This window comes from Lemur catta, chromosome 2, assembly GCF_020740605.2.
Source record: "Lemur catta isolate mLemCat1 chromosome 2, mLemCat1.pri, whole genome shotgun sequence".
Classification (NCBI taxonomy): Eukaryota; Metazoa; Chordata; class Mammalia; order Primates; family Lemuridae; genus Lemur; species Lemur catta.
The window spans coordinates 93,288,817-93,304,754 of NC_059129.1; positions in this window are offsets into that span (position 1 = coordinate 93,288,817).

Sequence of the window (15,938 nt, forward strand, 5' to 3'; positions counted from 1 at the left end):
TCTTAAACTCCTAGTGGTAAAGTTTTCCAGGTTTTGAGAATGTCATTTCTGTCTTTCCACCCCCAGAAAGCAGTCACTTTATGACTAGCCATGGATACGAAATGTCTCTCTCTGCCTGCCTTTTCCACGCAGCAGTGTAAGTGAAGAGAAAGACTTAGAATAGGAATTCTTGCTCCAACCAGCTATGAAATGCCTAATTTTATTTGCATCTGCACACATATGCAGTTAGATGTTTTATTCATTGCTTACACACTTACTTCCAAAAGAAACTTATGAAGAAAAGCAAAAGAAAAAGCATATTACATTTTAGTTTTTAAGACTTCAAAATAGCCTAAGTTAAATATTGACTTTCCAAATGTTTTTCAAAACATTTTTAAAATGAATTATATATGTAGAAGCAGAATAAATAAAAGGAAAATGTTAATGTTTGTGAAAGCATCTCACCTCCTAATCAGTTTTAGGATTATAGAAATAGAGGGGGAAAATAATTCATCTCATCTACACTTTTCATTTTAAGGCTGAGGAAACTGAGACTCAGATAATTTAAGTGATGTGCCTGAGATTATCCAGCCAGTGAATGGAAGAGGAAATAATAAAATCTAGTTTTTGTCCAGCATTATCCTCAGTACTTACTAGAGTAGCTGGTGTATAATAAAGTCTTGGGAAATATCGTTGAATGAAGGAATGCAAGCGGACGAGCTCTCCAGACCTTGGTAGCTGAGAGTTATCACAGACATACCCCATCTGGGGGAGCCTGCTAATAAGCCAGTGGGACACACTTAGCCAGAGCTGCTTGCACAAGACCTGGGGAAAAGTAAGAGGAAAAAAAATCTGCTATTTGTAAAAACCTCAAAAGTACTGCTTTTATACTTTTTAAATGTCCATTAATCCTATGCCATGGGTGAAAGTTATGTTCTCTATTTTCATTAAACTAAGAACTCAATTATTTTTTCAAGACATTCAATGGGCTTTAAGTATCTACTCTGTTTGACAGAGTGCTTTTGCTTCTGCATATACTATTCTACAACAATCCTGTTGTATTATTACTTCCTTCACAGATGGAGCAAATGAATCTCAGAGAGAAAAAAAAAATGACTTACCAGAATTTTCAGATAGGCTAAGGCAGAGCCCAACTTTGAGCCATGTTTGCTGACTCAGACTGTAGGGCTCTGTGAACGGCATCAGGCTGTTGGAAAGGAACGCCACACTCATCTTAAAGAACTAGCAATGCAGAGACTAGTTACACCGAGTAGGAATCAAATTTCTTTGTTCATTCTTCAACTATCCGCTTGATACATCAGCACTTATTCTTTGCTTTATTTTAACCATTTGTCAAGTGAGTGTCTGTATATTATTATTTGAATTTTCTAAGGCTTTTATATCTTTTTGAGAGCAAAAGAAAGGAAAAAAAGAAAAAATTCAAGGTACTGTGTCATTACCATTTATAACATTTCACTAGATATTTTAGAATGCCTGACTATTACTCACTGTAAGATTATATGTGACCAATAAAATTATTGGTTATCTGCAGAACTTGTCATAACAATTTTATTTTCAAGTGATAGTGTAAATTTTTGCTTTTATTTTGGAGTATTTTGTTGTGTTGTGTTTGCATTCTTTTTCTTTTATTTACAGTTTTATTGAAATGTAAAATCCACCACATAAGCACCAATAAAATCAAATGTGAAAATACACATCTTCTTTGAGATGTTGTTGTGTGGTTGTATCTGAGAATATTATTCCCAGTTGGCTATAATGAGAACTATCCTATATGCACGAGTCCAAACTTCTATTTGAAGCATAAAATAAACTATATTGTAAAATCTATTAAATGTGTTCTTTAAAATAGCTATTATTTCTCTTACTATATACATGAAGTACATTTATGTTCCCTCCACTTTAAAACACTTTAGATTGGAACAGGAACTAGGGGTTTCAGAATGGCCAGCATATGCGTATTGGACAATTCACAGTGTTTGTGAGGATGGTATAGTCCCAGGAGGACAAAAATGGAGAGAAAAGCAGTAGACTGATGACTGAGGCTTAAAAAACATCCCAGTATTTAAGTAATTAGAGGAATAAAAAGATACCATGATGGAGACAGAATCAAAGGCATGAAGGGAAATTAAGGGTGGAGAATGTTCTAGGTAAAGAGAGATGTCAACAGAGGAAAATGCAATCATGAGATCCACTGTAGTTCTTTGATCTGGCAACCGTGAAGATCATCTTGAATCTAGTAGAGCCTCTCAATAAAGTTGAAAGGATGGAATTCAGACAGCAGTGAGTTCATGGGTAAATAGAAATCAAAGAAATGGGATAAATATAGAATTTGCTTGGCTGGATAAATATTACATAGTTAAAATAAAATAGGATGGGAGACAGGCATAAAGATATGATTATAAGTCTTTGAAATATATTTTTAAAAAAATTCTTTCTGTAAATGATAAAATAATATATGTTAATTGTAGAAAGTTTGAGGCAATGAGAAAGGATAAAAAATAAAATCAAAGTAGTTAAAAAATCTCAAGACTCAGATTACTATAGTAAAGTTTTGGTCTATTTCCTTCAAAACTTTTGTTCTGTGCTATTATTTTTATGAAGTTGAGTTCATTCTACACATACAGCTCTGTACTGTTTTTCACTTACCACAGTTTCATATAGGTTTCAATGACTGTGTTAGAATGTGCAAAATTAGTTGTATATGTTTAGCTTTAGGGGAAAGAAGCCTCTAGTGAGGGATCAGTGAAAATACAAACGAAGCAGGTAACCACTGGATTAATGTCCTAGAGGTGATGGAAGAAAACTGATCAGGAACATAGAAGGAAGAAAGAAATGAGAAATGTACCAACACAAGTACTTGTAGAGGGCAGGGGTCAGAGGCTGAGTGTACTTGTATACTTTTTAAATGGCTGACAGTGGAAACAACAGTGTTTAACTAAGGGTCTTGACTATGAACAAGTAAACACATTGTCAGGTAGAACACCAGGCCAAGCTAAGGCTGAAAACCAGGAAACTCTAATGTCAGCAATCTGCATGGTAGTGGCATTCCCACCAGTCACTCTCAGAACACTGGGCTGGAGGAGAGACTGAATTAGTAAAGTGTTCTTCTTGATCAGTAAGTGGAACAATGAAGATGTAAAATATTAAAAATTCTGAAATCAAGAAAAATATAAATGATCAACAAGAATTTCAGGATAAGTAAAGAAGCAAGGGGAAAAAATGAAGAACTTGGAAGTATAGGAGATTTCTGTGAGATTGAGGAAATCGTGTAGCAGTAGTGAGTGAGAGATTCAGAGAAAAAAGAAAGGATTATGGTCAGAGTGGGATAGTGGAGTTAAAACTCTCTGATGAGAAGTAGAATAGGTGGTAATAAGGTCTAAGATGCGGCCATGGGTGTGGATGGCTCAAGAAGAGAGAAAGTTAAAAGTCCTGGAGTACACACCCAAAGTAAACACTAATGTAAGCTATGGGCCTTGGGTGACAATGACTTGTCGACTTAGGTTCATCAATTTTTGGCAACGAGAGAAGCTATGCACGTGTAGAGGTTAGGAGTATGTGAGAAATCTGTATACTTTCTGCTCAATTTTGCTGTGAACCTAAACTGCTCTAACAAATAAGTCTATAAAAGAATGATAGTGGAGAAAGGGAAATAAAATTTCATAGTTTCTAGGTCTCAGGAGTCATGAGCCTGGACACTGAGGTCACGTAGATTGTTGGAAAGTCGTAGGAAATGAAGGAAGACTGTAAGGGGGTGTCCAGTGAGTGTGAGACAGTGATCGGGAGTAATCAGCATGAACCCCAGTGGAGAAGGGGATGTTACATGACTTGGGAGCTGCCTGGGACTCAAGTGAAAGCAGACCCAACCTCCTGGTCCCATGGGACACCTCTACTCACTTACACTCCTAGAAAGGCAGTATCCTAAATAAAAACTAAGGTTTCATTCAAGCCAAAATAAAGCAAAGTATTCTGTGGACAATTTAATGTATTAGGGTAGTGTGTTTTCCACATAACAAGGACTCCAGAGGGAAAGAGAAAACAGCAGAGAGAGAGGAGTGAAGAAAGGCTGAAAATGGAGAGAGAAGGCACAAAGCAGAATGGGAGTGACAGTGCGGGGTCACCAGAGAGGCTTACATTTTGGCAGCCGCCAAAGGTAACTGAGGTGTGGGACATGGAGGACTGGTTGGTCTCCACATCCCAAAAACATAACTTTAGGGGAACAAACTGGACACACAGGAGCCTCCATTTCCCACACTTAGCCCAAACAGAGATATTAATAAATGTCAAATGAATAACTGAGTGAATGAATGAATCAGATTAATTCTAGAGTTTAAAGTGATAATAAAAGCTAGGTGAAAATTATACACCAACAGCTACTGAAACAGTAAAATGAGAGGTCAGAAGACTGGTATTCAGGGAGGACACACAAGCCTGTTCTTTTAATAAATATTTAGAGTAAATGAGTGAATGAGTGGATGTTTTGTCCTACAGCTTTTGTCTTTACTATGAGTTACTTTCAAATAAGTCAAGCTCCCCTTCCCTTACATTTTTTTCAATATGATCCTGGTAAATTTTATTGCTTTTCTGCCTATTTATGTATCAAATAACTTTTCCTTACCCCTGTTTTGTAACTCTTTTGAAGCAAATATGAAACTGACCACAGGAGGCAGGAACTGTTTTGCACCTAAAATCAGCCTCACAATAAAGTGAGAGTAATCATTTTGGGGGATTTCTCTGAAATGATTGTATCTGTTTCATCTCATAACATCTTTGTGGGAGGTGTGCTGTTTCAGAAAGGGGCTTATTTTCTTTACTTTTTCTGTACAGCAATGGGAAAAATTCCAATTAAACAACTTTTAAGTGAAACTATTCATTCATAATTAGTTATAATCTAGTACAAAGCAGGGTTGAGGGTTGAAAAGAATGCTTTTCCCAAAGCTTTTCTGTTTAATTTGAGCACCACTCCATCATAATTTCTTGTCTTTTCCTACCATCTTATTCCTCTCATGCATGTGTTGAAACTCTCTAACAGTCTTTATAAAGAACAATTTCTGTACTCTCTTTCTTTCTTTCTTTCTTTCTTTCTTTCTTTCTTTCTTTCTTTCTTTCTCTTTCTTTCTTCTTTCCTTCTTTCTTTCATTTTCTTTCGTTCTTTCTTTCTTTCTTTCTTTCTTTCTTTCTTTCTTTCTTTCTTTCTCCTCTCTCTGTCTCTTTCTCTTTCTTTCTTTCCTTCTTTTGTTTTTTAAAGCAGCATTCTATCAGTGTGTTAAGTTCTCAAATTTAGGCTGTTTAACACAGATAGAATATGTCTGATTTTAAGAACAGGTGCCAGCCCCAGAAGAAACGTCTTTAAAAGTCTTTTTCAGTGGCTAGTCATACTAACCACTGAGATGATGATGCATTAAACCAGGAATTGATAAGATAAGGATAGCAAATTTGCACTAGAATTATGACTTTTTTCATCATTTGAGTTTCCAATATCCCAAGGAAAAGTTGAGATGATTACAAGCATCTTCACTGTATTTGCAGCCAATATATAGTAGATGGTACTGGCCAGACAGATTTTATTTAGGAGCATTTTACATTTTCATTTATAATAAAGAAAACTAAATATGTAGTCCATGTGTAGATTCTTCAAATAACAGACCATTATCATCCTTTTGCAGCCTCTATAATATCTGTTGTCAGGCTCTTCTGAGAGACTTCTAATAGGGTCTTGGCAAAATGCCACAGGCAAACACTTCCACTGCAGCTGATTCATAAATGCCTTTGGGGTTGCATTACAAATCCAGTAACCCCTGAGGTTTGGTGGGAAGGTCTGCCAAGGTTCAGCCGGGATTGCCTATTAGCCCATTGAACTCCCCCAAGCCCTAGAGACTCAAGAGTGGGTCTGATCCAAGGAACATGTGGAAGAGAGATTCAATATCATGGTCTCTGGCTAGGCAGGAATATTATATACGCTCAATCGTAGGACGAATGAATTGAGGCTAGAAATATCACAGCCACTTCTTTCTGCCCGTTGCTGTAGTGCAGAGAACTACAACTTTTAATGTAAGTGACATAAACGATTAAGGGAAGCAATATTTTACGAAGTGACTTTATTTCCTTCTTCATATATAGAAAGGATGTCCATTATCTATATAGAATGATTACTTGGTTTCCCTTTTCCCATTGTTCCTCTGCTTCAGTGTGTGTGTGTGTGTGTGTGTGTGTGTGTGTGTGTGTAAGCTTCACACATAAAGGGGCAATGCCTATTTTGTTCCCCATTGTGTCCCTAGAGACTAAAACAGGGTCAGCTACATAAACAATAAATAATCGTGGAATGAATGTTTGTGTTAGTTGCTACCTAAAAGCAGAAAGAGATTTAAAGGGTGGGCCACTAGGCAGGTGCTCAGGTTGGCAATCTGTGCAGGTGCTGACACATCATTGAGATGACATAAATCAGATCTAATGATCAGAAGTCTTCTCAAAGGCAGAAGGCAATGTGGTGAAGGTAGCATCTCCCTTCTAAAAAGGTAGGCTCAAAGAACAGCAGAAGGCCATCGAGGATGTGGGTTTGGTTATCTGCAGGGCAACTTTGTGGAGTGCAAAATGAAATATGGGACAAAAGCAGACATACTCTGGACAGTGGTGTAGTGGCTGACACTTTCACCAGCTGTTCTGCTTCATCACCACCTCCATGCAGAGCTCAAGCTTTCTGTAAACAGGAAAAGGAGCTCATGCAGGCAGGTAATAACTACTCAGCCCTTTTATGCTCACAGTGATAAAGAGGAGAAACTGTTAGTTCTAGTTTCTTCATGTAGCACTGCATTCTACCCTAGTAGCTCTGTTTTTCAAATAAAAATAAATGTACATTTGTATTTTCCTTTCTACTTACAATATTTCCTTCTGGTGGAATCATATTTTTCTCTAGCTTCATAGGACATTTTTAATTATCTTATAGGCTTCTTCCCACTTGCTACCTTTTTAACTTGTGGTTATATTTGCATAACTGTTCTTTAACTTTGCTTAAGTTCACTTGCCACAATTTTACTAAAGACTTAAGAAAAAATTACTTCACCTCTTTGAGCCTCAGTTTTCTAAACTGTACCATTAGAATTGATAATCATTGCTTTGCAAGGTTGTTCTGATAATTTAATGATGTAGAAAAATAGCATAGGTAAATTATTGGCAAAATTATTTTAATTATTATTTTAATAAAATGACAAGAGGTAATAAGTATCAATGAGGGTGTGAAGAAAATGGAACCCTTGTACCCTGTTTGTGGCAATATCAATTGATACAGCCATTATGGAAAACATGGAAGTTCCTCAAAAAGTTAAAAGTAGAACCACCATAGTACCCAGCAATCCCACTTTCAGGTATATATCCAAAAGAAATGAAGTCACTATCTCAAAGACATATATGCATGCCCATGCTTATTGCAGCATTATTCACAATAGCCAAGATAAGGAAGCAACCTTAGTGTCTATCAATGGATAAATGGACAAACAAAATGTGATTGAAGAAATATAAAATAAATACTTTATATCTATATAAAATATGAATTTTATATAATTTATGTATAAAATTATATGTAATAGATACTATATATTATATAATGTATATGCATAATATACATACAATGGAATATTATTCAGACATAAAAAATGAAGGAAATCCTGCCATTTGCAACATCACCAGTGAAATGAAGCTGGAGGACATTATGCTATGTAAAATAAGCCAGACACTGAAAGACAAATACCACTTGATATAACTTACATGTAGAATCTAAAAAAGTCAAACTCAGAAGGGGAGAGTAAAATGATTGTTGCTGGGGAGATGGGGAGAAGGGGAGGTGTTGATCAAAGGGTACGAACTTTCAGTTGTAAGATAATTAAGTTCTGGGAATCTAACATACTCCATAGTGACCATATTTAACAAGACTGTATTGTACACTTGAAATTTTCTAAAAGAGTACTTCTCAAGTGTTCTCACCACACACACACAAAAAAATTGTAACTATGTAAGGTGGTGGATATGTTAATTAGCTTGGTTGGGGTAATAATTTCACAATGTGTTATGTATATTAAATCAATCATGTTGTATACCTTGAATATATGCAATTTTTATTTGTTAATTATCCCTTCAATAAAGCTGGGGAAAAAGTAGCATAGTTCCTGGCTTTTATTAGGAGCTCAGTAAATGGCAATTGGAGATAATGAAGAGGAGGAGGAGGAGAAGGTAGGGGAGGAGGAGGAGGTGGATGAAGGTGAGATGTAACTATGATGTAAAGAGTTTACATTCACAAGATTCACAAATGATACAGGCAACATAACAGTCTGGACACTTTGGAACCAGCCTGGGTATGTGCTTGGTGTCATGAGCATGTCATATCTAGGTTAGCTTTGGGCAAAACTATCTAAGCGGATGAAAAGATTCCCTGTAGGGAGGGGGCCATGAAGCTCAACTACCTAGGGCCACATCATCATCCCTGAGCCTTCTAGATTACCAAAGTGTCTAGGGAAACTGGTTTTAAAACATTGCTTCCTTTTACTATCTTAAAATCTTTATTTTATTTTATTTTATTTACTTTTGCTGTTGGGAAGAAATGGATTTATAAAAAATAAAACATGAATTGATTCACAAAATCATTGCTCTGCACACAATGTTGTATTTTTTTTATGTGTATGGAAGACATTGATTAGATTTTACAATTTCATTAAAAATATGCCATCAGATTTTACAAAAAAATAAATCTTTAAAAGAGATGATTGCTTAATTAATCATAGGATAAAGAAAAATTGATGCTAAGAGCTGTTTTACAGATTAAGAAAAGTAGAGCAGGGACTCACTGGCTCTGAGGTCTAGAGTTATTTACTTTCAATTGAAGCTTTTACCCATACAAGCTAATTCTCCCTTTCAGTGATATTCCATTGTATCTAGGTGAACAGGGTTCAATTTACCATGACTATTTAGTAAGATAAGTTACCTCTGTGTAAAGCCCTACACTTCTTTGTTGTCAACTCTCCTCTTGGATGGAATTATACTTTCAATTTGCCTACTGCCCAAGGGATTTAGTTATCCCACTCTCTGTGTGCTAAACTGGCATCAGGAGCTTTTCCTTTTTTTGTAGATGATGAACATTGAGGCACAAACAGGGTATATGCTTTAAGAAAAATCATGCATTCGTTTAGGATAGTAAGGGAAAAAATATATTGTGGTTCACAAGCTCTGTGGTCCTTAACCTGGGATCTGTGGAGTCCCAGAAATCCGTGGATGGGATTTTGGTAACTAGAGCCTCTGAATTATAGAAATATTAAGTGGTTGTGTGTATGGGCATTTGGGGAGGAGAGGGTTCACAGTTCTCATCAAATCTTCCAGCAATCTGTGACATCCAAAATATTAAAAACCATAAGTAAACTGCTTAAGAGCTGGCCTACCTGAGTAGGTTATCTATCTTTTCTCAAGAAAATGTGTAGTTTATATGGTCACAAATCAGAAATACTTTTAGGAGCTCTGACACCAATATGACAGAAGAGATGGATTTAACACTGGTTCCTCAAATTTAGCTTTGTGGACTTTTCTAATCTTTAATTTTTTTTATTTCAGCATATGACTGGGGTATAAATATTTAGGTTACATAGATTATCTTTGCCCCACTTGTGTCAGTGCTTCAAGCATGCCCATCCTCCAGACAGTATGCACTGCACCCATTAGGTGTGAATATACCATCCCCTCCTCCTTGCTCCCACCTGCCCAACATCCGATGAATGTTACTATTATATGTACACTTAATTGTTGGTCAGTTAAGTCAGTTAATACCAATTTGATGGTGAATACATATGGTGCTTGTTTTTCCATTCTTGTGATACTTTACTTAGTAGAATGAACTCAGCTCTATCCAGGATAATACAAGAGGTGCTAGATCACCATTGTTTTTTGTGGCTGAGTAGGATTCCATGATATACATATACCACATTTTATTAATCCACTCGCGTATTGATGGCCACTTGGGTTTTTTACACATCTTTGCAACTATGAATTGTGCTGCTATAAACATTCTAGTACAGATTGCCTTTTTAATAGAATGTCTTTTGTTCCTTTGGGTAGATGTCCAGCAATGGGATTGCTGGATCAAATGGTAGTTCTACTTTTAGCTCTTTGATTCTCTCCATATTACTTTCCACAGAGGTGGTACTAGTTTGCAGTCCCACCAGCAATGTATGAGTGTTCCCATCTCTCCACATCCATACCGACATTTATTGTTTTCGGACTTTTTAAAATTTTTTTTATTGATACATAATAATTGGACATATTCATGGATTACATGTTACATCTTGATACAAGCACACAATATACAATGATAAAATCAGGGTAACTGGGACAAGATTCACCTAAAACATTCATCATTGCTTTATGTTGGGAGCATTTGAAAACTTCTAGCTATTCTGAAATATAATAAACTATTGTCAACTATAGTTGCCCCATTGTACCAGTGAACATCAGAACCTCCTCCTTCTATTAAATAGAATTACCCCTTCACCAACATCTCTTCATTACCCCATCCCACCACCCTTTCCAATCTCTAGTAGCCACCATTCTATTCACTACTTCCTTGAGATCAATTTTTTTTAGGACCCATATATGATTGTGAAAATGAAATATTTGTCTTTCTGTGCCTGGTTTATTTCACTTAAACTAATGTCCTCCAGATCTATCTATGTTTCTGCAAATGACAAAATTTCCTTATTTTTCATGGCTAAATAATATTCCTTTGTGTACATATACCATATCATTTTTATCCATTCATCCCTTGATAAACCCTTAAGCTGATTCCATAATTTAGCCATTGTGAATAATGCTTCAATAAACACTGAAGTGCAAATATCTTCTGGTTACATTTTATGACTTTGCCTCACCCAAGCGAGGTTTAGAGGCATGCCCTTCCCCTCCACAATGCTCACCATGTCTGTGACCCTTAGTTGTGAGTTTGTCCCCCCCAACTCCCTAATCCCTGGAGAGTATTACTACTATGTGAGCATAACAGTGTTGATCAGTTAGCACCAATTTGACAGCGAGTATATGTGTAGACCATTCCTCTAATCTTGTGATACCTCACCACGGATAATGGGCTCAAGCTCAATCCAGGAAAATATAAGTGGTGCTAGATCACTGTCGTTTCTTATAATTGAGTAATATTCCATTGTAAACATATACCAGATTTTAATAATCCACTCATGAATTGATGGGCACTTGGGTTGTTTCCAGATCATTGCAATAGTGAATTGTGCTGCCATAAACATTTGGGTGCAGATGTCTTTATTACAGAATGTCTTTTGATCTTTTGGGTAGATGCCCAACAGTGCTATTGCTGGATAGAATGGTATTTCCACTCCCAGCTCTTTGAGGTATCTCCAGATTCTTTTCCACAAAGGTTGCACCAATCTGCAGTCCCACCAGCAGTGTAAGAGTGTTCCTGTCTCTCCACATCCTTGCCAGCATTTGTTATTTTGGGATTTTTTGATAGAGGCCAATCTCACTGGGGTTAGGTGATATCTCATTGTGGTTTTGATTTGCATTTCTCTAATGATTAGAGATGTTGAGCATTTTTTTATATGTTTGCTGGCCATTATTCTGTCTTCTTTTGAAAAGTTTCTGTTCATTTCTTTTGCCCATTTATTGATGGGGTTGTTTGATTTTTTTTCTTGTTAATTTTTTTAAGTTCTAGATAGATTCTTGTTGTCAGCCCTTTAACTGATATGTAGAGAGCAAATATTTTCTCCCATTCTGTAGGCTGTCTATTCACTCTAACGATAGTTTCCTTGGCTGTGCAAAAGCTTTTTAATTTGATCAGATCCCATTTATTTATTTTTATTGCTGCAGTGATTGCTTTGGGGGTCTTCTTCATAGATTCTTTGCCTAGAGCGATGTCTGACAAGAGTCTTCCCTACATTTCTTCTAGGATTCTTAAGGTTTCACACCTTAGGTTTAAGGCTGTTATCCATCGTGAATTGATTTTTGTAAGAGGTGAGAGGTGGGGATCCAGTTTCAATCTTCTATATGTAGTTGTCCAGTTTTCCAGCACCATTTACTGAAAAGAGATTCTTGTAGATACATTTTGAAGAGAGAGTTAGTAGGATTTACTTACTAACTTTGATATAGGGCATGAGAGAAAGAGAGGCATCAAGAATGACTCTAAAGTTCTGCCTTGACCAACAAGAAATAGGGACATGGGGAAAACTGTGACAGGAACAGGTTTTCTGGAGAAAATGAAGAGTTTGTTTTAGAACATGTTAAGTCTGAGATGTGTATTAGATATCTAGCAGATGAATACATGAATCTAGAAGTCAGAGACAAAGTCCAGATAAGAGATGTAGTTTTGAGAATTATTAGTGTAGAGATCACCTGGGGAGAAAAGAGAAAATGAAAGAAGGGAAGGGAAGGGAATTAACTGTAAATATTTTACTGCAATTGGAGCCTGAAATGTGTACATAGCACATGAGAAGGCAAAACTAGAGAGCTAAGTAGAGGCTAGATCATAGAGGACTTTGTATCCTGTAGGAACAATATGAGAATTTCCTGTAGGCAATGGGAAGCCACTGCAGAATTCTAAAGGGGAAAGTAACATGATCAGGTATGAGTTTTAGAAACTGGCAACAAGGTAGAGACTGATTAGAAGGGGGCAGCTTTGACAGAAGGGAGCCCAGAGGAAAGCTGTGGCAACAATAGTCTACAAGAGAGAGCATGAGGATGGGACTGTGTCACCAGCAAGGGTGACAGACAGATGTGAATGAAGTTTACAAGGTGCATTGACAGACCTTAATAGCCATTTGAATAGCAAGAATGAAGGAGAGAGAGGAAGTGAGATAATTCACACATTTCTTTCTTGGATAACCAATTAGCGAACAGAATTATTAACTAGAATGAGAATAAAAGACAAGATGGAGTCAGGGACTATGCAGACAAGGAGGAGCCTCTTTGAACAAGTTGAACAAGAAATGCCTGTGAGGTAGCTCAGTGATAACACCCAGTAGTCTGCTGACTGTATGGGTCTGGGGTTCAGAATGAAAGGTTGGTCATCAGCAAACGGGTAGGAATGAGAAGAGAAGGAGAACTAAAGTGAAAAACTGGGAAATATCAGCCTTTGGAGCCACCTAAAGGAAGAGCAGTCAGCAAAGTGACATGAAGGGGGGGTCAGATGGGAGTTGGCACAGTGAGATTTAGGGGAGCACAGAATTTCCAGAAAGAAGGGTGATCCACAATGTCAAATGCTTCATAAAGACTGGGAGGTGGAAGCCCATATGATGTCTACCTACTCAATGTGGCCTTAAGTCTTGGCTATATCAGATCCCAAAGAAAGTATAAATGGAAGGTGTACACAGTTATTTTGAGACATTAAAATAAGAAAGAAATGGAGGACAGGGTGTAATGAGGGGGTAAAATGAGAAGGAAGAGTATTGTGCTCCTTTGCTGCATTCATGCAATATCACCTTTGTCTAAATAAAGATACGTTGCTTGAATTAAGACACAAAGTTTACCTCTGACAGAGTCCAATCAGTGAAGATCTATTCCAGGGTCTGCAGAGTTCATCCCCAATTCTGTGAGTCAGATAATTTTCAATTATGTGCTGCTATAATCAGGGTAGAAAAAAGTAGAGGGAAATATCTGTCAGTATTTTCCAACTCTATGTGAGAACACCCTTCAATTTGACTAAGACTCTACCCATCAGAAAATTTTTATCAAGCATTGCTATGTGCTATGTTTTGTGCTGAGTGCTATTTACAAATTAGCTATGGGACATTTTTACTAAAGGACTCAATAGATCATAAGTGCATTTCTGTTTCCTACATCTATTGTTCTGTTCTATTTTATAATTTCAGTAAACACCCAGGAGGTTAAAAAAGATGTCCTAGAGGAAATAGTGTCATGTGTATCTGCATGAGTGCATATGCACTGTGGTCTCAACGCTGCTCTTGTCCTGGGGACAAGTTCTAAGACTGCATTACAAGTAAGGCTATGGTGTTTCTGGTTGATCAATAATTAAACCTTCTCCTACAAGAACCAAATGAATCTACTCATGATCATTCCTACATTTGTGGCCAGGTCTATAGTTTCTACCTTGTATTATAAAAGACTTTGGTATCCTATTAATAATTTGTGTGTGGATGACATGGTAGAAAGAAAGAGCTCTTTTCTTACCAGGTTTTATCATATGCAAACACGTTATAGGAACTTGAAGGAAGTTGTTCAATTTTTTAAGAACTTTCTTTTTCCATGTAGTACTCACAAAACTTAATATTTTACATCTATTTGGATGTATTTATCAATTCCTGATTATAGTGTACTTCAAAATTATTAATTGGTAGGTATGCACTTTCATCAGTCTATGAACTATTCCTGGGAAGCTTTTATTCAAAGTAAATCTTTCTTTTCAGAAATTATTTTAAAGCAGCAACAGTTCTTCAGCAAGAAAAAAAAATCCAGTATCACAATGGAATATTTAGAGACAAGTGTAATAATGTTTTAACCTCAGAACTTTCAACAAATTTTAAAGATGCTTTATAGTGGAAATAATAAAGTCATTGATGCATTGATTCTGTAAATTAGACGAAGTGAGGGTGGTATTGTTTTGGCACAGAAAGCTGTGTAGCTTCCTCTATCAACTAGCGTGAAAAATGAAGAAAAGGTGCACAAAAGGAAGCAGAGTTGCTCAGGGCCATGCTGATAATGTACTATTGCTGTTCTTTGGAACCTTCAAGTCGTTTTCACAACAGATAGTTTTGAACTCTTATTTTTAGCAATAGCTGCCAAATTCTGCAAGTCCTATAATGTTCTGCTCCCTAATTAGTTTGGAAGCCTGTAATTGTTTAAGTTTAAGCCAGCCTATAAAGTCTGCCAACTCATTTGAGCAGGATTGAGCAGAAAAGTTGAAAAAATGGCTACATATTATTACTTGCTCATTTATTTAATTTTGTCTTTTGATCAAATCATAACTCTAATACAAAAAAATTCACAGCACAGAAGGGGCTTCTTTTAGAACAGCTAGGAGCTGGCGTTACTTCTTTGGACAGAGATTTCATGTCTGAGAAGTCCTGTTGAGGTTTAGAAATTTAGCACAGACTACCCGGCATGACCCTGGGCGGTCAACATACTTTGGATAAAATCTGCAAGGTCAATGATAAAAATAAGACACCATCAGAGAGCCACTATAATATGTTATTAATGGGATTTGGCATGTGAACAGCTCTACTTATAGTTTGGGAGCATTTTTGTATATGTTTCACAAAAATCTGGAAAAGTAAGAAATATGTGTGCACTAGAACAGTTAGCACTGTGTTCAGAATCTGTCAGTCTGCTTAAGAGTTTATTAGGTAATAAGATCCTACACGTTTCCACTTGCAATATGAAAAATGTCGAGACTGATCACGTTTCATTAATTGTCTCTGTGCATTCTCTGTGTAATGTGGCTGTTTGACTGTTGTTTTCCCTACTCTAATCAGTTGCTTTTACTATGAGTACAAGGAGGGAGGGTGTATTCAAGATTGCCGTAGAATCATATAGGAAATGGAATATAGTGGCTACAGCTACCACTTCCTAAAGGAATCATGACAGTATTTATTTCTGAAAGTTTTTTCATCAGCTCTGCCTAAATGCATGTATTTAGAAACTATATATGGTTTTAGAGAAAACTGCTCAAGTTTTTATAGCGCCATTACTGTTTCTACTTTTCTGTGTGGCAGTTATTCTTCATATGAGGTCTTTTGGAAACATACAAAACTAGGTTGCTTAGGTTTGACTCTGCTTAACAAAGAAAGATTGTGGGTTTTTGTGAAATTGTTCTTCTTTTGATGAACAGTATCAGCTATAAATATAGGAACTGTATTTGCCTATAAGGATAATGTAGACTTTAAACTTTCTTAGTTATTGTTGAATGTGTAAAGTAAGGATGAAAACACACA